At 39.4% G+C, this 21,839-nt stretch overlaps 3 long non-coding RNA genes across 6 annotated transcripts; 2 read left to right on the top strand and 1 right to left on the bottom strand.

Annotated features, from left to right (window-relative positions):
- Positions 1 to 216: 216 nt before the first annotated feature.
- On the top strand, positions 217 to 9,616 carry LOC109202571 (uncharacterized). Of its 4 annotated transcripts, XR_003220336.1 has the most exons (5): positions 219 to 1,122; positions 7,231 to 7,306; positions 7,570 to 8,058; positions 8,155 to 8,288; positions 8,430 to 9,616. It is a non-coding gene; the product is annotated as an uncharacterized LOC109202571 (long non-coding RNA). The 4 variants fall into 4 exon arrangements; XR_003220335.1 differs by having other exon boundaries at positions 217 to 1,122; positions 7,231 to 8,058; XR_002062503.2 differs by lacking the exon at positions 219 to 1,122 and having other exon boundaries at positions 6,572 to 7,306.
- A 2,374-nt stretch (positions 9,617 to 11,990) lies between these two features.
- On the bottom strand, positions 11,991 to 13,697 carry LOC109202572 (uncharacterized). Its single transcript, XR_002062504.2, has 4 exons — positions 13,619 to 13,697; positions 12,968 to 13,126; positions 12,511 to 12,597; positions 11,991 to 12,135 (listed from the first exon to the last, which is right to left on the bottom strand). It is a non-coding gene; the product is annotated as an uncharacterized LOC109202572 (long non-coding RNA).
- A 5,041-nt stretch (positions 13,698 to 18,738) lies between these two features.
- Positions 18,739 to 19,872, top strand: LOC106097338 (uncharacterized). Its single transcript, XR_003220337.1, has 3 exons — positions 18,739 to 19,045; positions 19,142 to 19,644; positions 19,749 to 19,872. It is a non-coding gene; the product is annotated as an uncharacterized LOC106097338 (long non-coding RNA).
- Positions 19,873 to 21,839: the final 1,967 nt, after the last annotated feature.

The raw sequence follows: 21,839 nt of genomic DNA on the forward strand, positions 1-21,839 counted from the left end.
CAGGATAGAGGATTTATGTATTTTGTTGGGCATAATAAGGCACCGTTACTCAGACGTCACATTCACACCGCCCCTTTTTTTTATGTTGAATAGTGACCACTGTCAAAAGATTCAAAAGATAATGTAACCTACATAAAGTATGTCTTTTCCTCTATGAAGTTGTTTTTAATAACAACATGATTGTTGAACAATGAACAAAATGAGATTAAATATTTTATTCACAGCAGTAGTTATAAACAATTCCTTCCATGTTTAATAAGACACTATAACTCCCACAACACTCCCAAAACAGGACGTAGACATGACTGCCGCAAAAAACAGGGGCAGCTGGCTCAGTGACGTTGGCCAATCTTCTGACTCCATCCACGGTTCATCCACGTTTGAAAACTGGCTTGATGACGCATCATATGCGCAAGTGACTGCGGTCAAGTGAGCCGTCATTTGTGAGCCGCGGTCAAGCCAGCCGCTTCTTATCCGCCGCATAAATTTTCTTGCGCTTTTACACTAGCCTTTACGGTAGCGCCTTTTCGCTTTATATCCCGATCAGATCCCTTAGTGCAGCTGCCGTACCATACCGTGATGCAGTAAGTTAGCAGGCTCTCAATGGGCGAGTGGTGGAAGGTCAGCAGAGGATGTCTGGGATGATTGTATTAAAGGCTGAGCTGTAGTCCACGAAGAGCTTTTGAACGTAGCTCTGCCGCTGTTCTAGGTGACTCAGCACAGAGTGGAGGGCGATGGCGTCTTCTGTGGATCTGTTTGCGCGGTATGCAAACTGGTGGGGGTCGAATTCTGAGGGAGGTAATCCTTGGTGTGCTGAAGGACTAGTCTCTCAAAGCATTTCATGATTACGGCTGTGAGGGCCACAAGGTGATAATAGTTCAGGCTGGTGATGGGAGACTTCTTTGGCAATGGGATGACTGTGGCTGATTTTAGACGGGATGGCTGCTTCATCCAGTGAGAGGTTGAAGATTCTGGTGAAGATGAGGGTGAGCTGGTGGGCACATGCTCTTAGCACTTTACCAGGTATTCCGTCTGGACCGGACGCCTTCCTGGGGTTCACTGCTAGGAACACACGTCTGACATCGTGCTCCGTTACTGTGAATGGAGCGGTGCAGGAACCAGGTGAGGATGAGGATGGGAGCAGGGCTGAAGCAGATGAGTGCTGTTGTTGTGGTGTTTCAAAGCGGGCGAAGAAGCTGTTTATTTCCTCTGCCAGCTGCACACTCAGGTTTTCTGTTTTCACAGTTCTGCCTCTGTGGTTTATGATGTCTTTTATTACCTGCCGCACCTCCCATGTGTTGTTGCTGGACAGGTGGGATCCCTTTTCAGGTCAGTTCGAGCAGACCTGTACAGAGCTCTGTCACCTGACCTAAAGGGGGCATCGTGGGCTTTGAGGAGTGTGCAGACCTCGCTGGTCATCCAGGGTTTTTGGTTTGGGAAAACCCGAATGCTTTTGTCCACAGTCACATTTGCAATACAGAACTTGATATATTCCAGTACTGATCCTGTGAAAGTTTCTAATGCAATATATTATACTTTACCAATGTAACACTGCATGCCAAATCAATTTTGATATCTGTGAATCCTGTACTGAAAAATGCAGGTTTCTTTCAGAATTTATTTTTATGTGATTAAAAATGTATTAAAAGTACAAGCATGAAAAATTACAAGAATGCAATAAAAAAATATAACCAAACAAGCTTAATTTACAGTTTGAAATACAGAAAATAATGAAAATATATAAATAACTACCTATTAATCCCCATATCCAAGTAGGAAGAAGTGTAAAAACAAATTACATTCTTTTCTCAGTTTCTATTAATAATAGTTAAATTTACATAAAATTATTCAAAATTATATACATTATTCATAAGGTGACAAAGAATTCAGAAACAACACGGAGAATGTCTTGATGCATGCTCAATCATCCAGGTAATTAAATCCCCAAAGTTTGATTCTGTTCATCTGGACGTAGCGTTTTCAATGGGAGAAAAGTTTCGTCACTCATCCAAGTGACTTCTGCGGTCTCAGCTGACTGCAGGTTTCCCCTATCTTATAATAATAATAAAAAATAATAATGGATTGCATTTATATAGTGCTTTTCAAGACCCTCAAAGCGCTTTACAATTCCACTATTCATTCACACACGGGTGGAGGCAAGCTACAGTTGTAGCCACAGCTGCCCTGGGGCAGACTGACAGAAGCAAGGCTGCCATATCGCGCCATCGGCCCCTCTGGCCATCGCCAGTAGGTGAAGTGTCTTGCCCAAGGACACAACGACCGAGACTGTGGGAGCCAGGGCTCGAACCGGCAACCTTCCAATTACAAGCCGAACTGCCAACTCTTGAGCCATGATCGCCCTATAAACAGTACGTTGCATTTTCAGTCATTATGCAATGTACTGTTTAAAAGAAAAAACTTTTTTTTGCCTTGATAACATACATTCATCTTCATTTCAAATAAGTAGTTATTTTTCACACAGAGAGCAATACCATTCTCCAGCCTCTGCTGTCCAAAACTACTCTGTATTCATCTGGAGGCACTGTGTGTGAAACCACTTTAAATAGCTCTCATGCAGGAACAAAGCAATTGTATAAAATGAAGTGAGGGAATGGAGCTATAAATAGATTAATATAGAGATATGAAAATAAACTTATATATAGACATAGGAACACAAGTTTTAACATTAATGTTTCTGGGATATGATAAACAATATAAGCATACAGGTGTCTAAGCAAACATTGTGGTATACAAAGTGAGTGAGTGCAGTGAGTCATGTTTATTCCTGTTCAATATGTGTCTGACACAAGTGGATGAATTAAAAAGTCTGACAGCAGCAGCGACAACAGGCAATGCCTTCCTGATGACTTTCTATCTGTTTGCATCTTTTTCTTTGATGCCTGTATCCCAGCTTGAAGAGTCCTGGACCCTTTTTCTAGTCAGTGGGTGTGTGGGCAGACAACTCTGGCTTGTCACCCAGTTGGATTTCCTGGTATTTGTAAGATGGCACTATCTACAAATCAGGACACATTAACTATGATATTAAAAAATGACATGATGACATAGTCCTTGGTCAGTTTACCAAGCATTTCTCAGTTTTGTTCTTTATAGTTCTGTTCATCATATCATTGTTTGTGAGTCCTGGATTATTTGATGATATGTATACATTATGTATTCTTTTGTTTTCAGTTCCATATTGCTTTTTAGTGTAGTTCTTCTTCAGCGTTCCACAAGTGGATGGAACACTTGTGAAAACACTCTAGTGTTAAAGCCAGTCTTGTCTTCATGTCTGTTTATGGTTTTGTCTGTGTCAAGCTCGTGTGTCTTAGTCTGGGTTTTAGTTTGGTGGCCTCTTGTCTCTTTCTTGTGTTGAGTGTTACTTCCACTGTCTTCTTATTCCCAATGTATCCCTGCTGTGTTATGCAGCTGTCTCCAATTCCCCTAATCGCCATCCTATTTATACATTTTGCCAATCTCCCGGTCTGAAGTACATTATTCTATTCTATTCTATTCTATTTATACAGCGCCAAATCACAACAACAGTCACCTCAAGGCGCTTTATATTGTAAGTTCGATTTTACAATTATACATACAGAGAAAAACACAACAAACATATTATTCCATATAAGCAAGCACTTTAGCGACAGTGTTAAGGAAAAACTCCCCTTTAACAGGAAGAAACTTCCAGCAGAACCAGGCTCAGGGCCATCTGCTGCAACCAGTTGGGGTAAGAGAGAAGGAAGACAGGATAAAAGACATGCTATGGAAGAGAGCCAGAGATTAATAACAAGTATGATCCAGTGCAGAGAGGTCTATTAACACATAGTGAGTGAGAAAGGTGACTGAAAAGGAAAACTTCAGTGCATCATGGGAATCCCCGGCAGCCTACGTCTATTGCAGCATAACTAAGGGAGGATTCAGGGTCACCTGGTCCAGCCCTAACTATATGCTTTAGCAAAAAGGAAAGTTTGAAGCCTAATCCTAAAAGTAGAGATAGTGTCTGTCTCCTGAATCCAAACTGGAAGCTGGTTCCACAGAAGAGGGGCCTGAAAACTGAAGGCTCTCCCTCCCATTCCACTTTTAAATACTCCAGGAAAAACAAGTAAGCCTGCAGTGCAAGAACGAAGTGCTCTAATACGGTGATATGATACTACAAGGTCATAAAGATAGGATGGGGCATGATTATTTAAGATCTTGTATTTTGAATTCAATTCTGGATTTAACAGGGAGCCAATGAACTGAAGCCATTATAGGAGAAATTTGCTCTCTCTTTCTAGTCCCTGTCAGTACTCTTGTTGCAGCATTTTGGATTAACTGAAGGCTTTTCAGGGAGTTTTTAGGACTTCCTGATAATAATGAATTACAGTAGTCCAGCCTGGAAGTAATAAATGCATGAACTAGTTTTTCAGCATCACTCTGAGACAGGATATTTCTAATTTAAGAGATGTTGCACAAATGGAAAAAAGCAGTCCTGCATTTTTGTTTAATATGTGCATTGAAGGACATGTCCTGGTCAAAAATGACTCCAAGGTTCCTCACAGTGTTACTGGAGGCCAAGGTAATGCCATCCAGAGTAAGAATCTGGTTAGATACCATATTTCTAAGATTTTCAGGGCCGAGTACAATGACCTCAGTTTTATCTGAATTAAGGAGCAGAAAGTTAGTGGCCATCCAGGTCTTTATGTCTTTAAGACATTCCTGCAGTTTAACTAAATGGTGTTTGTTATCTGGCTTCATGGACAGATAGAGCTGGGTGTCATCAGCATAGCAGTGAAAATGTATACTATGTCTTCTAATGATACTGCCTAGGGGAAGCATGTATAATGTAAATAGAATTGGTCCTAGCACTGAACCCTGTAGAACTCCATAATTAACCTCAGCATGTGAAGAGGACTCTCCATTTACATGTACAAATTGGAGTCTATTAGATAGATATGATACAAACCACTGCAGCACAGTACCTGTAATACCTACAGCATGTTTTGCAGCCATCTTTTATGGTGTGGTCTGCTGGGGCGGCAGCATCTCTGCTGGGGACAGGAAGAGACTGAACAGGCTGATCCGCAGGGCCAGCTCTGTTCTAGGATGCCCTCTGGACCCAGTGGAGGTGGTGAGTGACAGGAGAATGGTGGCTAAGCTTTCATCCCTCCCACCCCATGCAGGAAACTCTAACAGCACTGAACAGCTCCTTCAGTGGCAGGCTGCGGCACCCACGGTGTGGGACAGAGAGATTTTGCAGGTCTTTCCTCCCTACTGCTGTCAGACTCCACAACAAAGACTTCAACTGATCAAACACACACAAACGAGTTATCTGCTTTAGGCTACGTGTTTGAGAATTATACCACGGGGTCAAGTACTTCTGATTTGAGGACTTATTTTTCACAGGAGCTACAGTATCCAGTGTCATATGTGGTGAAGAGGCAAAATCAATTCACCTATTTATTGTGTATTGTGCCTTAATTAAGTGTTCCCTGGTCTTTCCAAGTTGCAGTGTGTGTTACTACCAGTAAGTTTGGTAGTTCATCAAACAGAAGACTTTCTGTTCCTGTAATATTGAATGTTGTTTTAAAAGGTGTCCAAAAACAGAAAATTAAGTATTTCAAAAGACAAGGAGTATGTCACAATGAATAATTTGAATTTATACAATTTAATTAATTCTGGTGTTAGCAGTTAAATGTTATGTATTTAGCACCAAATCACAACAGCAGTCACCTAAAGACACTTTATGTTGCTGGGTAAAAACACAACAATAATACAAAGAAAACAGCAACAATTTAATTACCCAATATGAGCTAACATTTAGTGAGAGTGGGAAGGAAAAACTCCATTTGAAGAGATAGAAACATCTGGCAGAAACAGGCTCAAGGAGAGACAGCCATCCACTGTGACTGGCTGAGGTTGATGAAAAGGAGACAGGACAACATATACACTGTGCAAGAGAGCAAGAGATACATACTAACTAATGATTAAATGCAGAGAGGTGTATAAACACAGAACGAGCAAAGAAGGAAAAAATTCATACATCATGGGAAGCCCGCAAGAGCCTAGGCTTATTGCAGCACAAATAAGGGAAGATTCAGGGTCACCTGATCCACTCTAACTGTATTATTTGTCAAAACTGAAGGTTTTAATGCTAATCTCAAAAGCAGAGATGGGTGTTTGTCTTCTGAATTAATATAGAATAGAATATAATAGAATAGAATTCAACTTTATTGTCATTGCACATGTCACAGGTACAAGGCAACGAAATGCAGTTTGCATCCATCCAGAAGTGCTTTAGCCATGATATAGATATATTACAATATATATTAGCAATAATATAGGTATGTAAGTATATTACAGAAATGGGTCTATTATGGTATGTTACAATGTACACGGTATGAAGGTATGTTATGAATATGCTATAACTATAAGTATGTACAGGCTGTAGTGAGTACAAGCTATGTACAGGCTATGAACAGGGTATAAATATGAAAAACTATACAGAATATGAAATAAAAAAACTATACAGAAATATGAGATATACAGTTATACAGAAATGTGAACTATGCAGGTTATAAACAGTTGTAGAATTAAAAATTATATTATATTATTGTACAGAATGATGTGCTGCATCCACAGAAGAGAGGCCTGAGAGATGAAGACTCTGATTCCCGTTCAACCTTAAAATTCTATAGGAACCACAAGTACACCTAATATTCCAAAATTAAAATCTGGATTTCAAAGCGAGTCAGTGAAGACAAGCAAATATGGCTGAAATATGCTGTCTCTTTATAGTCCCTGTCATGACTCTCTCAGCAACACTTTTGATCCATCAATATTAAACAATTATTGATGCTGCGGATTGAGATGAAACCTGGCCCAGAGGTACAGTAGGTGTCCCAGAGGAAGAATGTGTTGAAAGTTGAACCTCAACTATTCAGGCTGATTTTTAATGAGTTTTTGAAAATTACATAATTATGGTTTATTAACTGTATTGCATTGGATACAAGTTTCCTGTGATTTCTGGGGAATATTACAGTGAATCTGGATGAAACTTGGCACAGAGGTACAGTAGGTGTCCCAGAGGAGGGATGTGTTGAGAGTGGGACCTCAACTACTAAGGATGATTTTTAATGAATTTTTGAATATGCAACCAGACTGTCACTAAAGCCTTAATGTTAAACATTTAGAAAGGAAGATCGACGTTGTTGTTGTTGTTTGTTTTTGGGGTTTTTTCGGGTGGTTCAGGTGATACGCAAAGATGTCCCATGATGCTCTTTGACAGTATATCAGATGGAATCAAATCAGCAGTTGAGAGCAGCAGGTAAGTCACTGACTGAAGTCGTTGACTGTTTTCTTAGTCTGTGTAAGTGGAAACACAGAGGACAAAATGAGGCAGGATGTGAAACATCTTGTTTTATCACCTGTTTATAGGACTGCTTATTCTTGTTGCATTCGTTTATATGTATTTCTATATGTGTTTGTGTGTGACTGCATGCACAAAAAAAGTGTGAAGAATCAGAGTGACGTCTGTATCTTATCAGCCCCATGATGTTTTACTTTATTCATGTATACTTATCTGTGCAGGAGAATCAAGAAGCAGTCAGTACTGAAGTGAGTACAATCCTTCAACTCTTTGAGGGACTAAACTTTGGAAACAAACCATCCCAGCGGTCTCTAAGGAAGAAAACTGACTACTTGAAGTATGGAGAGAAACAAGAAAACCCTTTCCTTGTTTATTCTGCTGCCACTTCTACTGGTCTGCAAAAATGAGGAGTGTCCCTGAGGAGGCTGTTGAACAGTTCAAGCTGCACCGCTTTAGTCTTGTACTGAGCGGTGATACATGTACTCATTATCTGTCTTAAAGAAGCTTCATCTCTTCTCTCTTTATGGCTGCTCTCTGTTTATACCTACTCTGTCTGATTGGCTATTTGTGACTCCAATCTGTGACTTTAAATCAAATTTGAAGTTTGACAAACATTTTTTTCCAGTTTCTGTCTTTCCATGAGTTGTCCCTTAATCTGAACTGCAACCAAATGAAGAGTGGAATTACTTCCTTCAAGCCATCCTGTCATAGTGAGTGTAATCTACAGTATAATATATTTGCTCTTTGTGATTTACAGTGCGAGCTATTCATGGTGACCTAAAACAACTGTGTGTGTGATCTTGCAGTAAAGGTGAATCCTCCTGCGGAGCCAAAGGTCAACTTCACCTCTGTTTCCTGGTTGTCCCAAGTCCCTGAACATGAAAGGATCAGTTCATACAGAAGTGAAGTGCAGTGGAAGAAGCAGGATCAGTCATGGAGTGTAAGTTTAGATTTTGTGACACAATGTGAACAAGTTTAAGTGTAAAGTGATCTTAAAAGTGCACATTTAAATGACAACCCTGTGGCTGTGTGAATCCAAGCAAGATTCATTCTCAACCCCGCGCTGCTTTCTGTGTGTCAGGATCCTGCTGTGCGCAAAAACGTGGCATTCAATGTGGACAGGAGTGCAAGGCAGAGCTGGAGCCAGATTTGCTGATACGAGGCGAGAGGTACGAGGCACGCGTTCGTGTGCGGTCTATTTTTCAGCACCGCAAGGGAGCCTGGAGTGACTGGAGCCCCACTGCATCATGGGAGTCACCAGCAGGAAGAAAGAAAAAAACTAAGCATGTGGAATTGCTATAAATTTTCACAGCACACATTGCAACCTGTACCCAGATATTTAAAATCACAGATGTACGGGATGTATGTAAAACTTAGGTTTTTGGTAGCACTTGTGGAATTAAAGAAATTATTTTACTGCTACTATTCATAATCATCATCATTAATCATTGCATTAATCATTATTTCATCAAAGCATTTGTTGAAGCTGTTGGCATAATGTTACAATTTGGATTACAGGTGTTATCATCATCACATACTAACCTTTTCATTACAGGTCCAGTCATAATCATTTTCTACACACCTTGTATTTTGTGCTTATTTAAAGAGTTGAAGCTCGGTCAGTTAGTTGAAGGTCGGAAGCTTTGTTTTGCGCTAGGTTCAGACAATCTATTGTGAAAGTGACTTTGAGCTATGGAAAGAACACGCTTACAAAACACATATACCATGTTATTCATGATTATCTTTTATTCATTTATATCCTTTTTATTAAGCTTTGAGCAGTGGCATTTGATTAGAACATTAATTCAACATAGTACATATATAGTTTCATTTAGGTTATTGCACACATGAGAGTGGCCTCTGCCCTCACAGACAGAGTGCGTTTGAGATCGAGACACACACACACAAACAGTAGTTAGACTCATCTTTAGGTAAGAGTTCAAATAATAAGTTTGCAAAACCTTGTAACTGCAAAATCATGTCTGCATAAGGGACAGTTTGTTCTAGGGGATAAGCGAGAGTTGAAAGATTAACGGGAAGCACCTGGCCTCGAGACGGAGAAGATGTCCTTCTTAAATGTGTCAAAAGTCGTCAACAGAACATGTGTGGTTTTGAAACTTATGTCTGTATCGTACCTTCTTGACGCATGAGGGGGCGTTCTAATGCCCTGATATTATAAAACAATTGATTGTATAGGTTTGGGGTGAGATTTACAGCTGATGTTGCAGCGTACATCTCCCACGCGTGTTCATTAAAAATCATCGTTTGACTTGACTCCTCTGGACTAGTGTTGTTTTTGTGCCCATCCTCAATATCTGAACCCGCAACACACTTAATAATAATGTCACAATGTTAAGAATTATTAATGTTTTAGTAAGGTATTAGCAAGTGTTTAATTCATACTAACAGTGAGTTACTATCAGTGATAGCTGTACATGGTGAAGTAGTAACAGATGAAAATAAAAATGACATACTGAGGAGGAGTAATCAGAGGTGGGACCAAGTCATTGTTTTGCAAGTCTCAAGTAAGTCCCAAGTCTTTATCCTCAAGTCACAAGTCAAGTCTCAAGTAAAGTCAAGCAAGTCAGAGTCAAGTCGCAAGTCAAGACAGACAACTTTCAAGTCAAGTCCCAAGTCCGAAACTTTGAATTTCAAGTCCTTTCAAGTCTTTTTTTTAACCCTCTGGGGTCCCGGGTATAATTGGCCGTTCTTGACTACTTTTGATTTTACCTCTATATTTCACTTTTAAAATATGTTTTTCTTGCCTTGTTTGGTATCATTATTTACAGCACAACCTCAAATATCTGAAATTTGAGTTATTTTTTTTCATTTTGGTATACTATATTAGCACAGTTGATCTAATTTCAGACAAAAAATTCAGAATCCGAGTAGAAAAAAGTTATATTTTTTTACATGTTTAACGAATCATTTTCATAACTTGAAATGCAAATAGAAATTGTACATTTCTAAAAATTATGCACAAGTTTTGCAAACAACAAAGTTATATGGTACTATTTACCTAAAAATGCAGCCAAGGCCTCAGGCGTTTTTTATATAACCATTTAAATCTATTTACAGAACAATCAGGTGTGCTGCATCAAATAAGAAGGCACACAAATTATTTGTGCCAGTCCAAAAGATGTAGTTTGTGTTCAGTATAAGACAGAGGAGAACACCACAGGCCTAAACCCTGCAGGTCTGACAACTGGAGGTGCAACAGTCCAGTTTTCCATGTGGAGACAGCGTTTACACTGGAATCTGCCTTTGACAGCTTTTTTAGATCAAATATGAAATTCAGCAGTCTAACCGACACACAATACAAAACAATAACTACACAACAAACTAACTATAGCCTCCAAACACGCTAAACGTCACTAATGTCTCACATATGAAAACTCTCTCTCTCTCTTTCTTTCGCTCGCCCGCTTTCCGTCGCGGGTGTCACTCCTAAAAACTTCCCCTTCTCCCTAAACAACCAAATGTCACATGTTGCCTTATCATTTTTTTGATTGGCTGACATGGTAAACTCTAACACCAATAGGGAAGGGGTGTTTTTTCTTTTTCTTTTTTCACTCGCAAGTGGAGAGCGTATGCTAGGCTGTCTGTAGAAAACGCCGTTTTTGTCTACACTGTAAAAAAGAAAAAGTTGAGAAAACGTAAAATTTCAAGGCAACATGATGCAAGAGATTTTTGAGTTTTCTCAACTTTTGCCAACTGTTGTTGACTTGACTAAGATTTACAAGTTCTGCCAACTTGGATCTTCTTGTTCACCTAATTAGGATAATCCTGGAAGTCTAACGAAGAAATTCTGGTTTCAATGCCATGTATTTCTGCCTTCACCAAACACAGATATTCTTGTTGAGTAATCATACAATTCTTACTTCAGTGAGTTGAAAATTTACCTATATAAACAAAGGAAAATGTATGTTGTTATTATACTTGAAAAAACACTTAATAAATAGATATAGAATAAAACAAAGCACAATTCAATGTTATCTAAAAGCTTATTTATTTTGTTCAACAGTCTTTTCAGTACATTTCAGAATGTCATGGGTAGTAGGGTGAATTTCTGTAAAAAAAAAAAAAAAGAAAAAGAAAGAAAGAAAGAAAGAAAAGTAATAACAAACAAACAAAAACGTGTTTCCAGTTTCTTTTGGGTGCTTTGAGCACCCCAGCAGAGATGTTAAAAATCCTAGAGTCCAGAACCAAAAAAGAAAAGTGTCCAGCAATTTAATAATTCACGCACACACACCCTGACCGTCTTGTAAAAGCTGAACATAACTATTGCACATTAAATAGGGTAGTGCCACAAACGATTGCTTATGTACCCAGACATTGACATTTTACACAGGCTTACTATGATGAAATATGGAAGTTAAAAGTTATTAGAAATGTTACCATCAATGAAGAAGAAACTAACACTATAACAAATCTTTTAAAATACTACAAGACAAGTTTTCACCATATATTGTCAACAATACAGATTCATGTGACTAAAATTTACATTTCGAATAATGATTTATCCACTTCACCTTCATAATGTTCGACCAGGTCAAAATAAGATGGCAATTGCTTCAAAGGTAAAACTCATCTGCTTTGGATAATCAATGTTGAGGGCATACAGAAGGCCGGTGTGCCAGGGCAGTAGAGAGATCTGGAATGTTATGTAGCACGATGTCCCCTTCCAACACAACTCCATGTTCTCGCACAGACGTATCGGCATCTTGTAGGATGGTGAGGATGGCAACTGATGCACCGTTCAACACTGGTTCCAAAATGTCAGTGTCCTGAAGAAAAGTAAAATATGAATTATTGAAAGTTAAGAAAAACTAAAGACAAAACAAATTTCTGAAGATTTTAACTTTAACCTCTATACCATGCTGGTCGTTCGACTCATGGAGGTTTTAAGAAGCAGAAGCTTATTTTCCTTTAATTAATGCCACCTTGTGAGTTTTGTACAAAAATATTTTCTGCTATGGAACAACCACCAACAATGCCCAGCAGCTGCTCAGCAGAAAAAAGGGAGTGAGAGTTATGACAACTGCAACTATAAAATTATCTGGACTGCACTGAGGAAGTGTACATTTCCATTTTGGATTAACTCATCCTTTAAAAACATCTCATAGCAATTAGTTTTACTTGCATTACTTTTTTGTACTTACTAAGCACTTCAGGAAAACCGCTGTTGCATCTTCTCTTCAGGAAAATGGGCAGGCCTCTCAGTGCAAGTTGGACACAATGTTGGATGTCTAAAGAGTATTCAGTGGAAAACAAGAATTTCAATTAGTGTAGTAATATGGTGTACTATACACAATGCAAAATCAGAACTCTCATAGTAATGAAAATAAAGCACAGGTCAGACCCAGCAACACGCAAAACTTACAAAAAAAAAAAAAAAAACACACCCAACAACAACAACACCATGTTAACAATTTTACTTTCTTTTTACAAATTAAATAAAATACTGCCAAATAAGAACAAAGCAATGACTGATGACATTCATTTTTACTGACATATCCACTGATGTGTTTTATTTGAAGCCAACATCTTTTTCAGTTTCTGTTAAGAGAAAAGTATACTCTCTTCTAAAATTGTCAAATAAAGGAGCACTTCACTCACCTGTTCATCAAGTTTATCCAGGAGGTCTTCCATCTCCTCACCAAGAGCTCCCTTCTTAGACCAGTACAGTTTCAGCAGGCCAGGCACAAATTTGTCAAGGGATGCATTGAAGGTCCCCAGGAGGTCTTTGCTTGTGATCGGATGAAATTTTTCAGATATCTAAACAATACATATACCAAAATATTGTCATTTATTCAGCACAGAAAATTCCTGGGTAGCTGTCTTGGACAGTCTGCACCATGTTATATGCCTGATTGTGTTATCAACAGCAAAACCTACCTACTTTAAAAATCTCTCATGAATAAGTCTTTTGCACAGGAATAGAAATACACTCCACAAAACCCAGTATCAATATGCAAATACATATTATGTTCTAAGTTGCACCAAAAAGTCAAAATTATGACATTGCCTTTCTGTTTCACAATTTCGATTTAGCATGGGGACTCTTTTCTTGTACTGGCAGAAATGTTCAGGGTAAGGATTTCAATATAACACTGGCAAGGGCCTTGACTGGAGTGGTAGCACAAGATAATATAGTTGGCCAATGCATTACCCCAGCAAATTGTGTATTACTTTAATATAGTCAATCTAGTATAAATCATGCCCAATTTGAATAATAATTAAATTATAAATAAATTAGGACAGTCTTACCTCCTCAGAGGAAAACAGCGCAGGTCATCTCTCCTGGACCTCAGATACCATAGGCTGACACTCCATGACCTCTCTCCGCCTGAGAGAAAATGTTTGCAATGATAAAACATTTCAATATAATGTAGAAAAAAAACGAGAGAAAAAAAAAGTTACGGATCGGACTCCACGATCCTTACTGCGCATGTGCAAAGTCGGACCGTACAGATCGCGTCAACCCGTGGAATTGTACATAAAATCAATACTCCACAAACAAAAAGGCTCTTAAAACAATACAATACTTTCCACAGCTTTGAAGGATGGGTCAGGTGTATCCTTCGTGGCCCACCCTATGCCAGAATTCATAGGGCGGCCCAGCCGATTCTTGCTTCAAACAATGGCGGCAGCCACTTAATTTTAATATTACTCTTATTACTCTTTCTGGGTCACAAAGTAAACTTTTAAGATATTTTCAGGCGAGAATGTAGCTGTGTAAATTTCAAATATCTGCTCAGTTTATTAAGACAACACATTTTTGCAAAAATGCTTCTACGTTTTCGGAGACGTCTGTTACCACCAGCTTCGATAGCTAGCTTGGGGTTCAAGGCTCACTAGAGCAGCGAGAACAGCGAACTCCTGGCATATCATTTTCAAACCCCCGGCCCCCCCGCGTGGTCCTTCGCTAGCTTAAACATGATATACAAGTCCCTTAGAAAATCCTTGTAGAAAATCCTAATAACAGATGTTGTTAGCTTACCTGCTAGGGGAAATGGTCGGCAGCTCCCGCACTTGTCCAAAAAAATGGCCAAATAATACACTCCAACTTCAGACCAGGTAAAATCCGTAATGGTCGAAAAATTGTTGTTTTCATCCAACGTTGGCCACGTTTGTTCAAATTTTCTTAGCAGGTTTTCAGTCCAGAACACATCAACAAACCACTATCACACAGTCTGCTCAGGCTCGTTTGGTGTAGTTCCTACTTGTTCAGACCTACGTGTGCCAGTCATCTACGGGGTTTCCCACTGGTTCCCAGCTCAACTCAAAAAATCTACTCAAAATTTGATAATCTTTGTTATGCTCACTAGAAAATCTTAGTTAGGACAACAATGAAAGAAATTTGTTGGGCAGACAAGCTTTTTTAGGTTGTAAATGGAAAGTTTTATTTCAAAGTCAGTTTAATTTGAAAACTTTAATCAAATCAACAACTACTAGTTATCGTTTTTACAGTGTAGCATCCCTGTTGAGAATAACCTTTGCAAATAAACAACAGCTAATAATATAAGATCAAAGTATTTTATTTGATGTATTGACATAAATGACAGAAGAAAAAGGCCATGTATAGCAGGACTACTCAATTACACACTAAGGTGGGCCAGATTTTCTAACCAAAAAAAAAAAAATTTTTTTTCCCTGGCTCAGACATGCAAAAGTTAAACACGACCATACACTAATTGCAAATTAAACACAGTGATTTTGAATTGTGATGTGATGGTAAAATAAGTATTTGTCAGTCTAAACTGGGTTAAATCTACGGGGTTAATGATGGGGAGGAGACGGAGAGAGACTGAGTACAGCTACAGAACCCACTTTCTGAAACGGACCCTGCTCACCATTCACCGACAATTCTGAGCTAACAAGTTGCATGTTATTCTTGGATGCGCTTGCAGGACCGGATTTAAAATAGCATGACAAACATATCATACCTGTTAAAGCCAAACAGTATCATCAACGTAGCCCGAAGAACATTTGCTAATAAGATGAAGTTAGCTAAGTCAGCTGTCTCATCGTAGCAAAAGAAAAAAAAGCACCACCTACCGTTCTTTATGCAACTTCAAATGTCGGACAAAGTTGGAAGTTGTTCCATCTCCGTCTGTGATTCTCTTCTTGCATGTTTTGCATATTGCATTTCGTTTTTTGTTGACTACTTCGTAGTTTATGTACCCGAAAGAAATTACTCTTGGAAGCATTTTTGGCTCTAGCGTTTTTGTTCTTGTTTTTTTCAAATCTGGTTAATTTGATTGGCTGTGCTACAGCCCACGCTCACATACATACGGAGTGTGGTAAGAATGAATGAATGAATAAAGTGAATTAATGGTCCGCACTTTTTATATAATATGTATGTTAAATTTTAGATTTGGGTAAAATATCAAGTCTTTTCAAGTAAACAGGTTCAAGTCCAATTCAAGTCCCAAGTCACTGGTGTAAAAGTCCAAGTCAAGTCACAAGTCTTACAACCTTTTTTCAAGTCAAGTCTAAAGTCATAAAATTAATGACTCGAGTCTGACTCGAGTCCAAGTCATGTGACTCGAGTCCACACCTCTGGGAGTAATTATAAAAGAATAAACTTTTATAGTCACACAACGCATGTTTCTTGTTAAGTGAAGACAAAACAGAAGAAAGACCTCCAAACAAACAGCAACTGAAGGATGCTGCAGTAAAGGAATGAAATCTGGCTGGGTCAGTCTTATGCAAAAGATTTCAATGCAGACATTAATAATAATAATAATAATAATAATAATAATAACAATTAAATTAAGGGTAAATATGTAAAGTAATGTAGAAATGTTTAGCTTATTTTAGAGTTTAGACATGTAGGAATGTTTAGTTTGCTTTAGAGTTTAGAAATGTGTTAAGATAGAATGTAGAATTATGGTAGAGACACTGACACTGCCCTGGATATAAATAAAGGCCTCACTGTGTCATGAACTTAGGAGTAGATATTAGGAGACCCTCCCCAGTTGAACTGTGAAAGTACGACAAAGAGGAGTTAATGCTGAGTGGAAATTCCCCAGAGGATACCTGTGTGGGGGTCTCAACATTTAACTTGATAACTGTGGTCTGGAGGGGAGATGGTATTTATGGCCCCTAGGAAGAGACACACACCCACAGTGTTTTAACTGATATACTCACACATCCACATGCACACTCACTCACGTGCACGCACATACCAGGTATGCACACACAGTCACTCACGAGCACTCATATAGACACGCGGGTACGCGCACACATAGACACTCACGTGCTCGTGCACATAGACACAGACACAGAGTTTGCAGCACATTGTGGGGGATTTATGATGGGGTCGCTGCTATAAAGCTGGGTGTAACTAACAAAGAGGGGAAGATTGTTTCAGAGGGACACCGGCCTCGTCTTCCCTTCTAGAAGTGCATGCTTAAATGAAGATGAATAAAGATGAATAAAGATTTTGTAAAAATAACTACTGAGTTCCGGTGCCGTTTTCTGGATCCCTCGACGAATAAAGAACCGGGGTAAAAACTGATTTCGTAACAGTTTGTAATAAGTAAAGACAGCACTGAAGCGAGAGAGAACGAAAAGGAGGTGTCAATGTTGCTGCTCAAAGGCAGCAGTAACAGTGAGCCAGTGCAGGTGATTTCAGACTATCAGACTATCAGATTTTCAGAGGCTGTTTGGAAGCAGCGGAGGTGTGTTTGGCAAGTTTATTCCGGTTTGTTCTGATTATGAGCGAGTGGAGAAACAGCAGGCTGACAGCCCGGAGCTTCCCAGCTTGGATTCAGGTGTTAGCAGTGGGGGAGAGGAGAGAGAGGGATAATAGACCCCTTCTGTCAAAATATTCATGAGCTTTTTGAGTGTTAGTTTCTATGAATTATTCATGAGCTCAGTAAGTAATTAAATTATGATAATTAAATTCTGATAATTAAATTATGATATTAATAAAAATTATGATTTTCATAAAAATATGATATTCATAAAAATTATGATTTTCATAAAAATATGATATTCATAAAAATTATGATTTTCATAAAAATATGATATTCATCAAAAATATGCTAGTTCATTGCTTTTCTTCCCCCAAAAATAAGAACTAATTGCTTATTTTAGAAAAGTTTTTATATCAAATAGCATTCTTTTATTTTTTTTTTAATCCATTAAAAACTTTTTCCTTTTTTCCCTAAAGAAACGCCATCTGGTGGTGGGTCAGCGCATGACAGCGCATGAGTGCACAGGGCGCGCACGAGCGCGCCTGTGTGTCTAGGCGCGCTCGTGCGCGCGCCTGACTCGGGACCGTGCTTCTGTGGGGGGCTCCGTGTTTATGGGTGAAAATGTGTTAAACCAGTATAAATGTGTTTAGTTAAACTTGTGCTTTTGTAACGTTCAGAATGGCCAGACATACAGGGTGCATGCCTTGTGGGAAAAGTTTATTTCAATTTATATGCATTTGTTTAATCCGAACAAAGAAATTTAAAATCAAAGTCCGAGTCGCAAAAAACTCTCGCGACCATAAACGCACCGCGGCTCCCAGCGGCTTACAGCAAAAAACAAACAACAAAAAAAAACCTCCTGAAAAACAAAAGCCTTAGTCTTTTTTTCTCAAAAAACAGCCCTATCACTAGCTCCGTGTCTAAGTTCTTACTCGCGATCCTTAGGAAAATAAGCAGGGAGAAACTCCTCAAAAACCTCCGCGGTTTCTCTCCAAAAAATACGCAAAACAAAAAACCCCTAGAAATAACCTGTAGGGAACCCCCGTATACCCAAAACCTTATATTCGATAACAGGGCAAATCCTGAAACCAAATCCTTAGTCTTTTTTTTCTCAAATCCCGCTCAGAGTCTAAGTTCTCCCTTCGCTCGGAGCCGCACCGGCCCGCAACCAGAGCAGTCTCTTTTTCCTTCTTGTTCGTTCCCCGGCTCATCCCCGAATGCTGCTTACCTCATTTGAAATTTGCGCCCCGAGACCAACTCCGCCTCCCAGGTGCCCTACCGCAAATCACATAACAAAGGGGCGGATCCATTCGCACCCCGCTCACCCAATCGCGCTCAGCTTGGATTTTCACGATCCCCCCGCTCAGGTTAAGACTTGCAACGGTGTCTCACAAGCCATCTGACTTCAGGCGCGTGGACAACTACCTCCACTTAGACCGAATACCCATTAATACCCCGGTCTCCAGACCACTTCAACAACTATCTCCGTTCAGGCCGAATACCCATTAATACCCCGGTCTCCAGACCACTTGACAATTTGCGGCACTTTTACCTGTGTGCATATCAATCGGTAAGTGTTACTCTTGCTTTCCTTTTTTTTTTTACCATTTTCTCTCAAAGCTTTTCAAAGCCATCCAGAAAATAGCTAGTCTAACACCTGTAATACACATTAAAAAAAAAAAATATATATATATAAGCTCCAGTTTATCACTCAGTTAGAGTTAAAAAGTGCTTGACTACACTAGCAGCGATCATGTCCTCTTCAGGTACCTCTTTTTTCTTACCCCTGTTCATATAATGCTTATATTTTACTCTATTTCCTGCTGTTTAAATACTCCTAGTTATTACTTTTTACACTCTCAAATAATTCTGTTTGATTAAGGCTTATATTTTACTGTATTTCCTGTTTGTTTAAATACTTGTTATTTCTTTTTAGACTCTGAAATAAGCCTGCTTGATTCTTCTCTTTTGGATCATCTCGATCAAATCGGTAGGTCTGCTTCATTCTTCTTATCCCTCTTAACAGTTAATTGTACAAGAAAAACAAAAACACTAACCCTCTTTTTAACTTATCAAACTTTTTCAGACATATCGGATTTGGATAACTATGTTTTTTCGAGTTCACCTAGTTCTTCGCCCAGTTCTTCACCACCACCGGCTTTAGAGCGAGCTACAGGCAAGAACATCCGTCTCTCTACACGCGAGAGACAGGCTTTGCTTTCTGCAAGGGCTTGCCCGGCGTCGGAGCTTCAGCTCCCCAGCGTGCCTCGGGCAAAAACCTGAATCTGTCTGCCCGGGAGAGGGAACAGCTGATCGCTGCGCACGCTCACAGTCCCGGCTTCGGAGCTTCAGCTCCCCAGCGTGCCTCGGGCAAAAACCTGATTCTGTCCGCCCGGGAGAGGGAACACGCTCACAGTCCCGGCTTCGGAGCTTCAGCTCCCCAGCGTGCCTCGGGCAAAAACCTGAATCTGTCTGCCCGGGAAAGGGAACAGCTGATCGCTGCGCACGCTCACAGTCCCGGCTTCGGAGCTTCTCCTCCTGCATCGGGGCCAAGACATTCACAGCCCCTGCCTCGGAGATCCAATCTAGGTCAGTCACTCTCGCTTTTTCTTTTTCTCTCATTTTATAAAAAACTATCGCCTTTTCTATTAAACATCACTAACTAATTTCTATCTTACCCCTCAATTTCTTAGGGCATCTCAGAAGGAAGCGTAGGAGGACCATTAGGCCACTCAGGACAAGGCAAACACGCAGACAGCGAAACCAGCTCGCCTCCATAGCTCTTCGAGCTGTCTCACTGTTCAGTGAATTAGTACAGCTTATCTTGTAATAAGGTTTTATTTTATTTTATTGTTTTTATTTTTATTTTCTATTTCTTTTTTAAAAAAAAAAAAAAAAAAAAAAAAAATATATATATATATATTCTTTGTTAAACAATAAAAAACAATGGACAACCAGGAACAAGATATTCCAGACCCCTTTCTTGCATTAGAAATAGAGTTATCCCGGTTAAATGAAAACGCAGATCATTCACAGAATACACCTCCGCAGAATCATGAACACCCTGAGGTGATCAATAATAATAACGATCCTCTAGAACTGATTGATTTGGCTCTTGCACAACTAGCCCGTAGTGAAAGTGCCCCCCAAAATAACACTCAGAATTTAGGATTCGAGCATGTTGAGGCTCATTCTCAGCAAAACCTTGCCTCTTCTGACCCTTTCGCGGCTCTTAATAGCGCTTTAGAAGCCTTAGCACAAATACAGCACGAGGTTCAAATACCTCCAGAATTATTGAGTCAAATAAATAGGTTAAATCAAAATATTTTTAATGATAGTCAGCATTTGCTCAGTTCTACACCACGCGGGGAGTCTGTTAACCACAGTCCACCCCTACCGTTGATAAACGGTTTCAATGAGTCTAATCAACAACAATCGTCTGAGATTGTCTCTGTTAACCCCATGAATAATGTGTCCGATCACCCCTTTCAACAAGGGGGTAATCCAGAGCAGGGGTGTTCCAACAATTCATCACAGCCGCATATAATTGTCAGAAATAAATTTAATAACGTTCAAATTAGAGAAATTTTGAATTTCCCTCCTCCAAACGATATACCTGATTACGCCCGATATTATGAAGGTATAATGGCCGGGGCCCGTGAAATTTCAGACAGGATTTTCTCACATGCACGTCCAGGTGATCTTATACAATTAGAGTTGATAGGGCCTCAGCTGCAGAATAATGTTTCAGTCATTTTAAGGGACAATTGTGATTTAACTGAATTTGAAAATCTGTTCCTGAGAACCGTTCAGTCAAATTGGTCCGTTATGTGTGAAGGCTCGCTCGAGCTTGTAGCTCAGATCGTTAGACCCCCGTCAGGTAGTGGAAAAAGGATGCTTAAACACATACTTGACAATGAAATTGTCAGAAAGAAAAGGCGCTTTTTATATATTGTTCATAACCCCGCAAATAAGTTATGTTTGCTATAAGCCTTGCCCACCTTCTGCACCCTGATTTTAACGATCAACAAGCAGAGGTTTTCGGTAGAGAAATTCAGCAAAAAGCTGGTCTAAATGATCAAACGCCTGTCGGCTTTAATCAGATTATTACATTTGAAAGGTTACTCGGATGTAAAATTATAGTATTTTATCGCAACGAAAACGATCGCAGCCTTTGTAAATTTGAAACTAGTACACCCAATACAGAAAAAACCCTTTGTTTATTTTTATTTGAGAATCATTACTATGCTATCAAAAATCTAAAAGGGTTTATGGGTACATCCTATCTCTGTAATCATTGTTATATCGGCTACAACCATGTGTTATCACATTTTTGTCGTGCTCGTTGTTCAGTCTGTATGCAACCTGACTGTAACCAATATTCCATCTCTCCTATTGTGTGTCATGATTGTAATCGCACCTGTCGGTCTCCCTATTGTTTCAAGAGCCATAAAAACTTGTTGACAGGCGTGAAAGATCCGCGAGCAACTGTCAGCTCTATAAAAAATGTGTCAAGTGTTCCAGACTTTATTATTTAGCAGTAAACGAAAAACCTCACAAATGTCAAAACAGGAAATGCCCAATCTGTCGCCAGGAAATCTCCACTGATCAGCAAACGCATCAGTGTTACATGCAGGTTTAGAACGCGAAACAAAACACAACAACAAGTTGATTTTTTACGATTTTGAAACGTTTGTAAATGAAACCGGTGAGCACACTCCCTTTCTGGTTTGTACGAGAACTTTAGACGGTAAATCCTGGAACTGTGTTGGGAGGACTGTGCA

The sequence above is a fragment of the Oreochromis niloticus genome, linkage group LG6 (assembly GCF_001858045.2).
Source record: "Oreochromis niloticus isolate F11D_XX linkage group LG6, O_niloticus_UMD_NMBU, whole genome shotgun sequence".
Taxonomy (NCBI): Eukaryota; Metazoa; Chordata; class Actinopteri; order Cichliformes; family Cichlidae; genus Oreochromis; species Oreochromis niloticus.